Source organism: Emydura macquarii, unplaced genomic scaffold, assembly GCF_026122565.2.
Source record: "Emydura macquarii macquarii isolate MOO-44397 ecotype Brisbane River unplaced genomic scaffold, CSIRO-AGI_Emac_v2 contig_2948, whole genome shotgun sequence".
NCBI lineage: Eukaryota > Metazoa > Chordata > Testudines > Chelidae > Emydura > Emydura macquarii.
In genome coordinates this window covers 4740264-4754694 of record NW_027133085.1, presented here as the reverse complement: position 1 = coordinate 4754694, position 14431 = coordinate 4740264, and the positions used below count along the sequence as shown (strand labels likewise).

Below are 14431 nucleotides of genomic sequence, written 5' to 3'. Positions count from 1 at the left end.
TTACCTGTGGGCTTTTGTCATCTGTCCCCCTTTTAACTAGTCTAAAGTGCACCTCACTAGGTTGGTGAGTCGGTGTGCAAAGACACTTTTCCCCTTGGTCAGGTGGATCCAGGACAGAACAGATGTGACTAGGATTAGATTAAGCACTTTTCCTCATACATGTTTTTCCTCCAAGGAGGGTTGCCTTTGGCATTGTAGGGTTAAGCATTTCTTCCTCTTGTAGCGTTCCTCCTCCTGTTAAGGACAAAACAGCTCTCAACAATAAAAGATGTAGTATTTTCTTTATTTTTACCCTCACTGAGACAGAATCAAAATCTAATTTTTATTGACATCAAACACTTTTTCTTAAACATATATTGGTTCAATTTAAAAAGGAGGCCCCAACTCTTCATAGGGAAAAGTGTACTGTCCTGCCATAGAGAAAACCAGGAACAGTTCTCTTCAATGTCTGAATTTGGCTTGGGAAAGAATTCCAAACAGAGCTGTGCATATAACTAAGTTTTCATTTTGGTGACCAAACTTGCAGAGGAGAAATTGGGGGATGTAGGGGCAGAGGGGGTGGTAAAATTCCAAAATGAAACAAAAAGTTAAAGTGTTTCATTTCATAAGTGCCGAAACCAACCATTTCCAATATTGAAACAATTCACCAAAATTGACCCAAATTTGTGAATTGCGTTAGTTGACCTGAACCTGCATTTTTTGGCAAGTCACAAAAAAAATTAACCCTCTCCTGCTGCAGTTGGAAAAAGCTGTCCGCCACATCGTCATGACAGTCTCTGCTACTCATGCCTGGTAACAGACACCATCTCATGTGTGACTTGTTAAAATAATAGGATCATTAAGGATTTATGTTCTATCTTTTTTGTTAAATAAGTATTATATTTATTAACTGGGTTCAGACGCTTTTTTCGCCATCCTTCTCGTAAAAACATTCCATGGAATGTTGCATTTGAATTAAATTTACAAATACTAAAATCTCTGCAATATTTTGAATACTTTCAGCAGCAGCACAATAGTCCTAAAAAGGTTTCAACTTCTCAGGATTACCTGCAGCAACAGAAATCTGAAGCTGAATCCATGCACAAGGCACCCACAGTAAAAAGAAATATAATATGTACTGCCTCAAGAGACCCACTAGATTGTTCCCACACTGGAAAGCACTAGAGACCATTTGGCTGTCTGATAAAGGACTTTATTTGTATTCTTTGATCTGCTATTCTACTATGATCTTTGACTGAAACTATTTAGACAAGCTGAACAGATGCAAAAAAAGTTTTTAATTCATCGTGGTTTATTCTGTTAGTTCTGCTTTGTAATTAGCAGTTTGAATTGAACTGGAATATCAACAGTAGATATAGACTCTGAGAAACTGGGTCTTCTGAAATATTTACTCAAAAATGGATTTTTAAAAGGGAATGTTATGTTAAACATTGAGAAATACACATGGTTAGGGATTTTTTTTTTTTTAAACCGTGCACAGATTCTAGAAACCATTGAAAAGAATTGGTTGAGGCTTTGCGTACCAGCGACAGTCTCTCCACTATAACAATGTATTCCGTATTCAGCGTGTAATCCTAAAATTATGGGACACACTAAGTCACTCTTTATACAGTCCTGGATAGGGTCAGATGACATTCAAGCAAGACCAAGCATGCACTGCATTGGTGTACCCTGTGCATCTAGAGTGGGTCCTAAGGCTCACGCATCTCACTCTTTACAGGTTGAATATTTTCCAAAGGAGGGACAATCTCTACTTTAAGATAGCTCATGTTCAATAGCCAAACAAAACATCCCCTGCCCCTTTTTAATTTTTTGAAGTTTGAAACTTTGGATCCGATAGACCATATCCCTTACACCAGTTTTACACGGACATCCCAGTTTCCAGCCACTGTCCCAGTGTTCAGACTAGTTCTAGTGAAACCATAAAATGTGTCCCCCAGTTGTTCTGGGATCAGACCACTGGGAGTGGTTCCTTTCTTAGCCCCTCCCCCCCCCACTGCTGTAATGGTAGCTGCCCTCCTCCCCATGTCCTAGCATGCTCTGGACAACTCTCAGTTGTTCAGCTGGGAACAAAAACCATATCCTTTCCCTATGGCAGACTTGAGAGCTAGGCTTGAAGGACAGTTGACAAAGAATCACAAGCTCTCTCCAAAGTAGGATCCTAATACTCCTCAGTACTCCTAATACTCTCTTGTTCTAGCTTGTGAGTGCTGTTTTCCAGGAGAGCACTACCTGTGTCATCTTCCACACTGTTATTTGGGGAATGTCTTCAGCAAGAAGAGAGTTTTGCAGCATGCTGTGAATGTAGCAAGACTTGGGCTCACCCTTATTTCTGCTGGCAGGGGATTTAGATAGCTTGAGTTGAGAAGGTTCCATCTTTGCTTCCCTATAGGCTAACCCAGAGGATCTGCTAGCTGTAGTGAGTCAGCTGGTCATCGTTTCTGTGGTACAGAATGAAGAGAGAAGAGGATCCCTAGGCTAGTATAGGCCTTAAAGATCAGGCCCAGTTCCTTGCAATGAACGGAGAGCCAATGCAGAGCACCAATTACTGTATATGCTTCCATCAGCCTGTCCCACCTAGGATGCAGACTGCCATCAATTGGATAAAGTGCCTCTCCACAGCATTCATTTCTGGTATTGTAGTAAGCTGTAACAGGTCTCCCGAAGGTAACAAATGAAGGGATCAGGTCTAATTCTTCACCTGAGAGGAAAGTAGCAACTTTTTACTTGCTGAAGAGGAAAGACACTGTGGGTGACAGCTAGTGAGATTAGCAGGATTCTGAGGCTATACACAGCTTTGATCAGTGGTAGTCAGATGCTCTCATTTGAGAATGAGTCTGTAGAATTTGCCAGCTCTGCAAAGTGTTTCTTCCACCTTCCTATCAGCAGCACCCCAGTCTTTCCTGGATTACAGTTGAGCCAGTTGACTTTCATCCAGGCTACTATTTCTTTCTAGGATACCTGGGAAACACCACTGTCCGACCAGGATTTAAGGGACAGTTAGAGCTTTGTGACATCAGTCTATGTCCGTCATTGTAGGCTGTATCTCTGCATTCTGCACTCACACTCCTAGCAATTTCAAACAGAGGGTGAATAGCAGTGCTCAATTTGTAATGAAAGAGGTGCCAGGGCTCAAGCAATTTTTTTTAAACAAACATTCATAACTGATGCAGCAAGGCCTGAGGGGCCAGGGCTATAAACTGCCAAGCATAGAGGTGCCAAGGTGCACAAATTAAGCACTGTTGAATAGGAATAGAGAGAAGATTGAGGGCTCTGAAGGCTCTCACATATGGAACACCAGACAGGAGGAGCAGCTGCCCATCATGACCTTTGGGATCTGTCTGATAGGACTGAGCATTGCCATTTGATATCACGCTCATCTGTATCTGCCACATTCAGCAGCACCTTATGATCAATGGTTTCAAGGGCAGACAATGAATCAAGCCGCATCAGCATTCATCTCCGTCCGTAGACACCAGGAGATCTTCCAGCTACTAGTCAGGACTCTTCCGGACTGCGTTCTGGTGTAAGGTCTCACAGGGAAAGGTCTGAGATATCAGCAAAGGTCAGGTACTGCTGGAAGTGGCTCACTACCAATTTATGGATGATCTTGCTCAGGACAGGAGTCATTTGGGCAGAAAGATACCAATTCAATGAAATGAGAAGTTTCTGCAAATCTATGACAGGTTTGACAAAAACCATAGGCAGATAATCTGTGGGAAACCCCTTGGGCAGCCAGTGTTCAGGGCTCCACAGCAGAAAGCCTGGTGGCCCTGGCTCGAGCCTGGGCTATTGGGGCTGCAGGTTCCCTCTTCCATGGCAGTATTGCCAGGCTCCTGTTGCAGAGCAGGGAACCTAGAACTCAGAGCCCAGGCTCCAGCTGGGCTCCAAGACAGTCCTGCCATGTCAGGGCTTACAGCAGGGGTGGGGAACCTTTTTTCTGCTAAGGGCCAATTGGCTATTTATAACATCATTCGCGGGCCATACAAAATGATCAACTTAAAAATTAGCCTGATGGTGGTACGCAGAAGATGGCTGAGTGTCCGCCGCCGAAAAGGGGCAAACGGCGGCAGGGTTTCGGCGGCAGGCACTGCCTCCCCCCACGGAACCCCGCCGCCGCTGTGAAATGGCGCCGCCGCCGAATTCCCCCCTGCGGTTGCCTTGCCAGGGCCAGACCAAATGATTTCGCGGGCCTTATACGGCCCGCGGGCCGGACATTCCCCACCCCTGGCTTACAGGGTCCCTGCTTGGAATGGGAAGCCAGAAAGCCCAGGGCTCTATCGGTGGCTTGGCTCCCAGAACTGCAGCAGAGCCCCCAGAAGCCCTGAGGACCCTGGCTTGAGCCAAGGCTCTCAGGGCCTCCAGCTTCCCAGTGTAGAGCTGGGAGATCGGAAATCCTGGGACCAGCTCCGCCCAGGGCCTGCAGCTCTGGGGCAGCTCCCTATATGGACAGCCCCGCGCTGGGGACTCCATGGCTTCCAGACTCCTGGAGCCACTGGTTTGCTGGGCTGCCCAGGGAGTAAACTAGCCTGGGAGTCTGGAAGCTCTGGGGGCCTTAGCACTGGAGCAATCTGCATGATGGGTCTGCCCAGGAGCTGCACACTCCTGGGAGCCCAGAGAGCAGCTGAGTGAAACTGACATTCCTGGCAATGATGAAACTGACAAGAATCTCCATTTCAAAATATTTTGTTTTGAGGAGGAAGTGGCAGAGGTAAGGTGTCTGAGCCCAGCACCATCACCCAGGGGTGAAAGTCCGTGACCGTGGTGGCCAGCGGCAAGAGTCCATAGCCAAAGGTAGGGGAACCTGGACCCTCCCTGCTCCATAGGGTTCCAACCCAGGGCCCTGTCACTGGCTGGTTAGAGGTGTGGCCTGGGGCTTGGACACCACCAAGCCTGCTCCCTGGATCACCTCCTACCACTTTCTCAGCCCCCTTCAAAGTCACAACAGGGGTCAGCTTTTTAACTTCGGGGGGGGGGGGGTGGTTCTGGGGGTTCTCCTTTATTTGCAGCTCTCCATTCCTGGTCTTCACAGGGGCCTTCATTATCAGAGTCTGGTTGAGGCAGCTTGGAGCACCTGTGGCAGCTCAGCAGGAACTACCTGTTTAAGACTACACCCTCGCTCTGTCTGTCCTGACTGAGCTAGGCCACTCCCTTTTGAGTCCTGCCCGATTGTGAGTATGTCCAGCAGGTGTGGCAGGGCAGAGCTGCTTGTTAACCCTTGGTTCCCCAGTGAGGGACTTTTACACCCCAACACAGGGAGCAATCTTATTTCAGTGTTTCCCAAGCAAAATTTTAGGAGGGTTCCCGTTTACAAGAAATATTGATAGATTTCCTTTTGTTTTGTTCCCATGTGGCATGAAATCAAATTCTGAAGTATCCAAACTTCTTGCCAAGTTTTGCCCAGCACTAGAGACCAAATGACAGCAGAGAAGTTAGAGCAGAGTAGTTACTTTTATTAATTATTATTATTAGATCAGGAATGACTTTCCAGGGTGGTCGAAAGAATATCTTTACCTAAGGGATGCCGTGACAGTCTCTGGCAGCTGTGGGTTGAATGGTTTTCCACTTGCGCTGACTAATCAGGAAAGGCGCAAAGATCCATTTCATATACAAAGCAGAGGAATTGACTTGGGGCATTTTGCATACTATACACACAAATGGGCTTCATCAAGGTGGGTGGCATGATAGCCCCATTGCACTCTGATTTATTTTCCTAAAGGTGTGAGAGACTGTCATACATTGATTCAATTTCCTTTGCAAAGCAAAAAAGAGCTCTTTACAGCAGATCTTATTCAGTTTTGTGGTTAAGGGTAATAAGTTTTGGGGTTTTTTTTTGAAACACGCTGGTTTGACACCATGACTTCAAAGGAGTATCTTTTAGTCTCACTCACAGCTGAAGCATAGGATCATATAAATTCTGTATTTTGCAACAATCAGATTCCACATGGCTCTTCTTCATACATGTTCCAGTTTCTTGCATTTCAATTTCCTTAGTGTTTAAATATTACAAATAGTTTTTTTTAATTAGTCTTTATTTACTAAATATGTATCTTTTTCTAGTTAAAATGCTTTTCCCCTTCAGAAAATGACATCCTTTTCCATGAAAATGGTCATTTATATTATGCCTTTCATGCACAAATATGGCAATAATTTTAGCCACTACAGAAATGCATCCACTTCTAGGGCAAAGTGCAGTAACTATTTAGCACAGAACAGGCACCCTACACTTGGCCTGCTTTCAGGCCAGACACTGAAGAACATGATCATGAACTGAAGTCACAGGGAAAGTTGAGGTACACAAAATAGAATTATTTCCCCAATTACAATTTTCTAGCAAGGCTAATACATTGGCTTTTGTGAAACTACCAGGAGATTTTTAATGACTACAAGTGACCAGGGCCTCATCTTTAAGACTCATTCTAAAGATGGCAAGTGGTCCAACCACCACACTGGACGCTTTCAAAACTGACTCAGAGGGACAAATGACACTTACTGAATATCCATTGTCACTTCCTGCGGCACTTGGATTTTCCTGAATGTCTGCCATCCATGCACTGACTCAACTGGAATGTCAATATGCTAAATAATATTGACGAAAGCCATAGAGCTGTCACACCCTATACAACCCAAGTTACAAACCCCCATGTAATCTTTCTGAAGTAAGAGCAGAATTTGGTCCAGAGATTATTTTAATTTTTGTTGTTGGTTACATTTACCCATTATGGTTATACACAACACTGTGATCATATGCATATTTCAAAGCTTCCCATTCCCACCCCAAAACACAAACTTATTCAGTTCTTTCAATTCACTAGCTCACATTAGAAAAAAAAAAAAACCAAACAAAAAACAGTTGAGATATGAGCATACAGATACCTAGACAAAAACACTCTCCTGCTGTGAAAATGGCCTTTATGTAATGGATTGACTGATTATTTATTCACCATGGCAATCTCTGCATGGCCACTGTGTGTGTTAATATCCACAACCAACTGTGGAATGTCACACATCTTCTTGAACATACCAGTACGAAACTGCTACAGGATTTGAGACCAGTAGTTTGCAGTGTACGGATTTAATCCTTAGGTAAACCTTGAACTTAATTATTTTAAGACATTCAAAACCTACATAGTACAAATTATTCAGTTTAGTCACTTTTTTAATCAATAATTTAAACCAACTGCTCAGTTCTTCTGAAAAAGTAATTTGATCATGGCTACTTGACCGATAATCAGGGCTGGTTCTAGGGGCAGACAAGCAGGGCTGCTGCCCTGGCACCAACTTCCAGGAGATGCCATACCACTGCAATGCTCAGCTTTTCCCCCTCCCATCTCTCATCTGCTCTGATTGGCTGGCTCTCCTGCCCCCAGTCAACGGAAGTGGGATGGGCTAAAAAGGTTTCCACCCTGGCTGGCTCATACAGTGTCCAAATTTCAGTCCATCCCATCTCTAACTAAATAATATTGATTTTTGGATGGCATTCAATGTATTATTAAAAAGGTTATCTTGCAAGAAAATAAAAACCCACCACAGCATATGCAACCTTAAGAGATTTTTCAACCCTAATTAGTATGTTATGATAATTATCATAGGCATGATCCTAAAGCCTTCTACATACTGACTATACAAACTGTGGCCTCTATGTTTAACCTCTTTTTCTGAGGTAGAGTGAAAGCTATTGAGGCTATAGATGGGGGGGAAAAATAATTGGTTGCGTGTAACCTTCTACCCTCAGCACAGCTGCCTTAATCACCTTAATCAGAATATCTGCATGGTCTGAAAGGTAGTGGGCTCGTGGATTGAGAGAAGCAGCTGGGGAACCATCCACTAAAAGGCATGTTACCCCATCCATGGCAAAGTGAAGCCACTGAAAAAACAGGTAAAGGAACACTACTCAAAGCAGAATTAATTCATTCTTCATGTCTGGGAATCCCCTTGGTAGAGACATGGCACATATCCGGCAGCCAGGTATCCAAGGGCAACATGGCCTTGAACTATCCACTATATTAGGGATGAAAGCATGGAAGCGACAGTTCCTCCATCTGTCTAGCAAGAATCTACAGGATTTGGGGCAGGATTTCCTGCAGATGCCTAGCCATGGCATCTCTAGGCCACACCCTCACCTACTCTGCATAACCACTAGCCATGCAAAGTCAGGGAGACTGAAACATTATGGCTACATGCAAAAGCCCAGAGTTTAATTATTTGTTTGACTCTACAAGTTTTTTGCAAAGAAGAGGAAAATACAGATGACTGATGATATAAGCTGCACACCATCAGAGCACAGCACAACAGCTCACGTGCACTTCAGCACACAGTAACACTATGCAAGTTTACAGGAGGAAACAAAAAACAGCCATGTGAAAGTGCATGGGGAATTTGAAGTGAATTTTTACCAGGACAACAGGACTAACGTATATGGCCTTGTGAAAATGTTCCATGGGATCTTTTATAATCATATGTATCCAGGGTTCCAGATTTACCAAAATACAGTACCTCATTTTTCACAGAGCCCATAGGATCATGCTGGGGACATTGGTTCAATACTGAATCAGAAGGAAAAGCATTAACTACTAAATCACCAACACCATTTTCTTTCAAGGTCTCCCAGGATCCTGTTCAATTACTAAATTGTCCTGATCATGTTTAAACAACATAATATTACTTCGTATTTGTATAGTGTTTTGCATGTTAAGTGCTCTGCACAAACAATGTAATCAGATCACAGCTTGCAGTGATGTGGTTAGAGGCTGGTGGGAATGGACAACAACTTAGACCTATCAATAATCCCTCTCAGGTGCATCTTCCCTCATATGCAATCTGTATTAAGCCACTTTTGGGATTAGTACGAATTAAAATTGTCACATTCAAATGGGAACTATATTCTTTAGATCTGATTCTCCTCTCACTTACATTGCTTTTACACCAGTAATACCATTGACTTCCCTGGAGTTACTCCTGATTTACACCATGAACAGAAGAGAATCGGACCCTTTATATCCTAATTAAATCATTAAAATCTTGAAGAATCACTAAACCTGCGACTTCCAGTGAATGACATCAGCACCATTCACCATTATATTAAAAAAGTGAGAGCTATGTCTAAAAACTTTAGAATATATATTCTTTTGCAAATCTTCAGTTAGCTAGCTAAGGTATTGTAACTAATCAATGCAGATCTCCTTTAATGGATTGTTTGATTATTCCAACAACCTACCCTGAAATGCAAAACTTAGATAATTAAAGAACTATAGTAAGGGAGTAGAAAATGGCATGATTTCTTAAAAGCTGAAAAGGACCTTGTTTCAAATCTGACACTTGCCTACTAGAGCAGACTTCTGACTAAACAAACAAATCTGGAACCATAGTGGCATTCAAATGAAAATCACAAGTATTTTCATGCACAGATGAGAACTAAACAAGAAAATCCTGAGGTTTATTTGGATTTGTGAAGTGAATGATTGATGTTAGTTTTCTTTTCTCACCATGCAATAATGTTTTACTGGTCCAGAATAGGAAAGGGACAGGAGAGCCCTTGATTTTCTTCACTACTTACTCACCTGGATTTTTAGGGCCAAATTCTGATTTTATCTGATGTAAATCTGGAGCAATCCTGTTGCCTTAAAACCAGAGGCACTCCCAATTTACTCATTGATATTAAAATCTGGCCCATTCGTTAGATTTTGCATTCTGTTTCCCTTATAGACAAAGCATATCTGAAGATCTCAGCCTTGACCATCAGAAATGCCTGCTTATGCATGCCAGAGAGATTAAGCCAAAGAAGAATGGGAAAAGCCTGGAAAGAGGAATGAGAGTGCAGATATGGACACACAAATATTTTTGAAAACAAAAACAGGAAAATTAAATACAAAATTATAATAAAATAAAACATGGACATACATAAGAAAAGTCAAGAAATTCAAAGATAAGATGTGAATTGTGTTGAGCTTTCCTTCCCCTTTGCCCCCTCCTGCAGGTTTTACTGTTGAAAGAGGTGATCAAACCCCTGAAATGAAATCAGAACTTTGGGGCTCAGTCCCACCCCTAATTGTGGGACAGACTGTGACTTGGACTACACATCCACAGAAAGGAGTTAGAACCTTTTATGCAGGCTGACTGGATCTTAAGTCTAGACACACAGGAGCAATTGAGGCTACTCACCTGCCTGCTCCCTCAGAGCAAACAGATGCCTCCTACTCTCTGGCCAGAGTAGCTGAGCTAATGTGGGGAGGTCGGCAGGGCAGTGAGTGATTTACTGCTGAAATAGGCCAGCAGTAAATTCCTACCCATGGGAACAAGGAGGAAGCAGGGGAGGAACTGCAGCTCTGATGTATGTCATTGAATCACTGTGCCTTCTGGCACTACTCCTGAGTTGATGCATCCCTTCCCTCAAAGCTATGTTTGAAGTCACAACCTAGCCCTTAAACAGGAGTTTTAGTTGGACTTTGATAAAGTATTATGATACACTGGCTATTACAAAATTCCATTTAATTAAAAGGTAGTTTGAACAATTTCAAACAAATTTGTAAACGCCTGAGATGTGTAGTGACCAAAAGTAAGACAGTGGGTTTTCGTCCCTCCCTTCTGTTTCTAGTAGTGACATGTTTTTACTAAAGCTTTTAGTAATCTCTTATTAGCTTCTCTTATTTCTCTATGTATTGTTTTCCTAACACTCCCATGCGGTCTAGTATTTTTCTTTTATGTCTCTATACTGCCCCTGATTTCCCTCTAAAAGTCATGGAGTGAAAAAGGCTTAGCGTGGTGGGCTTCTGCTGCAAGTATGTTGGAGATTCAGAAACAGTAAATTTTTGGCGACAGTTTTTAAAACTGGAAAATGCAAGAATGGTTAAAAAAAACTTTAATTTGTGTCTTGAAAAGGCAGATGTTTATTTAATTTGCAAGCAACCTTTCAACTTCTATATTATTTCTAGTCTTTAGCTATACATATCCAATCAGACCTTATCCATCAAATCAGTTTTGTACAAGAAAAAGGGTACTAGATGTTAAGAAAAGCACAGGTTAAAAAAACCAAAGAAATACACCTCCCTTGAAAAATATGCACAGACTAAGTTATTCTAACACATTTTCTCTGTGTGCGCACATGCAGTTCACACATGTAAATGCATCCAAGCTCATACTGCCTTTTGACAACATTTTCTATTTCCCCACTTTTGGATTTAAACACAGTACAATTATTTCTGTGTCTATTTCCAAGAAACTGCCATGCTATTTCCTATAGCAAAGAACCTAACAGATTATAGTAGCCAGATATTCACAAAAGTAATCTAACAAAAGTTATTGCTCTCTAATGGTTACCAGGTGTACTATGTGAAACAAATGGGTAGTCTCAGTCCACTTCTTAATGTGCAAATGTCCATGACACAATTAGCACTTCTTATGGCAGCCTCAGAAAAGAGGCTAAGGATCGGGTGGACAGAGAAGACTAAACTACCTTAACCATTCTAAGAAGGTGGTCCCTTCCAGGTCAAGGCTGATATATTTCTGAGAGTGTAGAGGATATTTATATAAGAACGGGAAAGGACCAAAAAAGCGAGGAGACTATTCCTACTTCTTTTTTTGTCTTGTCACATTTTTTAGACACTCTTCATTTTAGACAATTACACTAGAATTGAGGAACTAGGTGGGATCCTATCTTTGAAGCTCCCAGGCTATAGGCTTATTAGAGCAAAAAATAATCTTGTTTACCTGTATATTCATAAAGAAGCTGTCTCTTTGCAGCAGAGCACAAAATAGAGTATTTCCTTCTCCTATTCTGGGGCATACTTTTGTTTCATGAATACAGGAAGTATAATATAAAAAAACCCTAATTGTTATACTAATTCATCCTCTTACCTTTGGAATTCAGCTGGATGCTCTCTCACAAACTGTCTGAAACTGATTTTGTTTGTAGCTTCAGGCTAAAAGAAAAAGAAAAACCAGACAGAAGCAAATGACTTAGACTGGACAATGATGCCAATTAGGAATACTCTCAAAGCATCAGAAACAATCTGGATAAAATTCCTTTTAGATATTTAAAAATATTTCCAGAACTTACCAGCTGTATCTCTAAAGAGCCTTTTTCTGTTAAGGAGATATCCTACTTCTATATTGTAACTTCAAACATTCAACCAACATCCTATATGGCCCCAGCCACTCCATGGCAGTCATCCCTTCTGCCAACAAGGCCTGGTTACAACCTGTTTCAGAGCCAGTCGACACCCAGAAATCAGCTGACAGCAACATGAGTTACATTCTTATCCAGATTCTGAGCATACTTGCTGTCTCCCCAGAGTCCTAATCATTTAAAAACTTTTCAACTCCTGCTTTTTAGCCTTATTTATAAAAAATATGGTTTTATGCGGAAAAAATGATAAAACGTGTATGATTCAGTGATCCATAAATCCCTTTACTCAGCACATGTATGAGCTACTTATAACGGCCCCAATCCTGCAGGTGTTACTCAGACAAAAATTTGACTGAAGTCAATAAGAGTTTTGCCTGAATGAGACCTGCAGGAAAGAGACCTACAGCAAGCAGCAGCTTCACAAGTGGAAGGGATTTGCCCTTGTTATTTGGTTGCATTGAAACCTTGTTCAAATGGATGTATGAACCCCGTGATGCAGAAAGACCAGGCATCAGCTCTTGCCAAGGCTGCAAGTGTCAGCTGGGCACCGATAAATTCATAGCTGGAAACCAGACCAGCTCACCTGTGTGTTAGTGCTGTTCAAGTTAGGCATTGTAAGGAGATGTTTAGTGTTTAGACTCTATAAAATACATGTAAGTTGCTGCATATGTAACCCCTATGCCTAATAGGGAGCTCTCTCTTTAACAGATCAGGAGGGAGGGGGAAAATGAGCAGTGTCTGGGTCCTTGCTGCTAGGCAGAGGCACATTTAGCACTCCAGATCCAGAAGTTTCTGGAATTGGGTATGGTGGTGTTGGGAAGGCTCCATAGACTCCATGTAGCTGGACTCAGTGAAGTAAAAACTGTTGCCCATCCAAAGATTACAAACTGGCACTTTAACAGACAGGGATTTGAAGGAATATTGGGGTAATTCTTCTTTGAGGAATATTGGGGTAATTCATTATAAAATAATTAAGTGTTGTTGAATATGGTTATTGAATGTATACACTGTAATAATATTGTTAAGATCATGGAAATCTTTGTACACCGTTTGGGTGAGATCCCAATAGGACCATTTTGGTTAGGGAGGTGTCTGTCCCCTGCTGATATCCCTCTTAACTTCTTCTGTACTGTTAATACCTTTGGCCATGTGAATAATATGAGGCAGATGAAGGGAGAACAAAAAGATTGATTCTTTGTGAATTTCAAAACCCTGTTTCCATGATACACATAGGGAGGAACTGTGTGTTGCAGAAATTAGGGCAGAAATGGGATGGGACTCCTATTCATTATAAGGCTTATTCCTCAGTACAGGGATATTCTGTGTATTCTGACAGAAGAGTCAAGACAGAGACATGGGCAGTAATTACACTTGTGAATGATAGACTAAGTGGTTAGCAGACTCTACCTCTATGGATAGAGGTCCAGTGGAGCCTCTTTTCCTGCTGCGAGTCTCCCTCCTGACATGCAACATCTTTTGTTAGCACAGGTGCTGAAATTTGCCAGTGAAACTGACTGATATGAAATTTAAATTGAATTTTTTGGGGGTAATTCATCCAGACCCAATGGAGAAGTAGATTAATTTTACCAGGCAAGCACAAGCCAAAGAGATGATGGAAGACAGTGAGATGTGTGACAAAGTCACAAGAAGGAAGATTATTGAAAGTTTGTTACCCACAGCATGGAAGGTGGCCGAAAGAGCACTAGAAGGCATCCATCATGAAACAGGTCATATGGGGACTGAAAGAATTTTGCTATTAGCTACAGGCTGATTTTATTGGCCTAGAATGACCAAAGCAGCAGAGAGGAAGTGTCAAGATTGTGATAAAGAAAAGTTCAAGTGGAAAAAGCTGCCGAGCTAGTGAACATTATGCTTTAATATGGAACTGATTTGCACAGACTTCTTAAACATTAGAGCCAGATGCTTCTGGCATTAAAATATTCTTGTGGGGGCTGATCATTCACTAAATATGCTCAGGCTTTATCCAACTAAAGATCAGAACAGTAACCAGTTTGCTACAAAGGAATTTTATCCTTCCCTATGATTTTCCTTGACGGATCCATAGTGATCAGGGTGCCAGCTTCGAATTAGAATTGATTATGGAGTTAAGTAAGATCACTGGAGTAAAACCACACAACTCCTTATCACTCCAGAGGAAATCCAGTGGGGAGGTTTAATTGTACTCTATTAAATATGTTAGGCACTCTGTAAGAGCATAAGAAATCCACCTGAAGGAAGTATGTTAAGCTGTTAGTTCATGCATATAACTACACCGGAAATGATACTCCAGGATACTCCCCAGATTTT

General features: G+C 41.9%; 1 long non-coding RNA gene across 2 annotated transcripts in view; it reads right to left on the bottom strand.

The window, feature by feature from the left end:
• LOC137167649 (uncharacterized) overlaps positions 1-14431 on the bottom strand; it is a 94394-nt gene that overhangs the window by 48748 nt on the left and 31215 nt on the right. Inside the window, exons 2-3 of one of the 2 annotated variants that reach the window (XR_010924155.1) lie at positions 11854-11918; positions 75-234 (exon numbers count right to left, since the gene is read on the bottom strand). This is a non-coding gene — a long non-coding RNA (uncharacterized lncRNA). Of the gene's footprint in view, positions 1-74; positions 235-11853; positions 11919-14431 lie in introns of those variants that run through there. The other variant, XR_010924154.1, reaches the window with a different exon arrangement.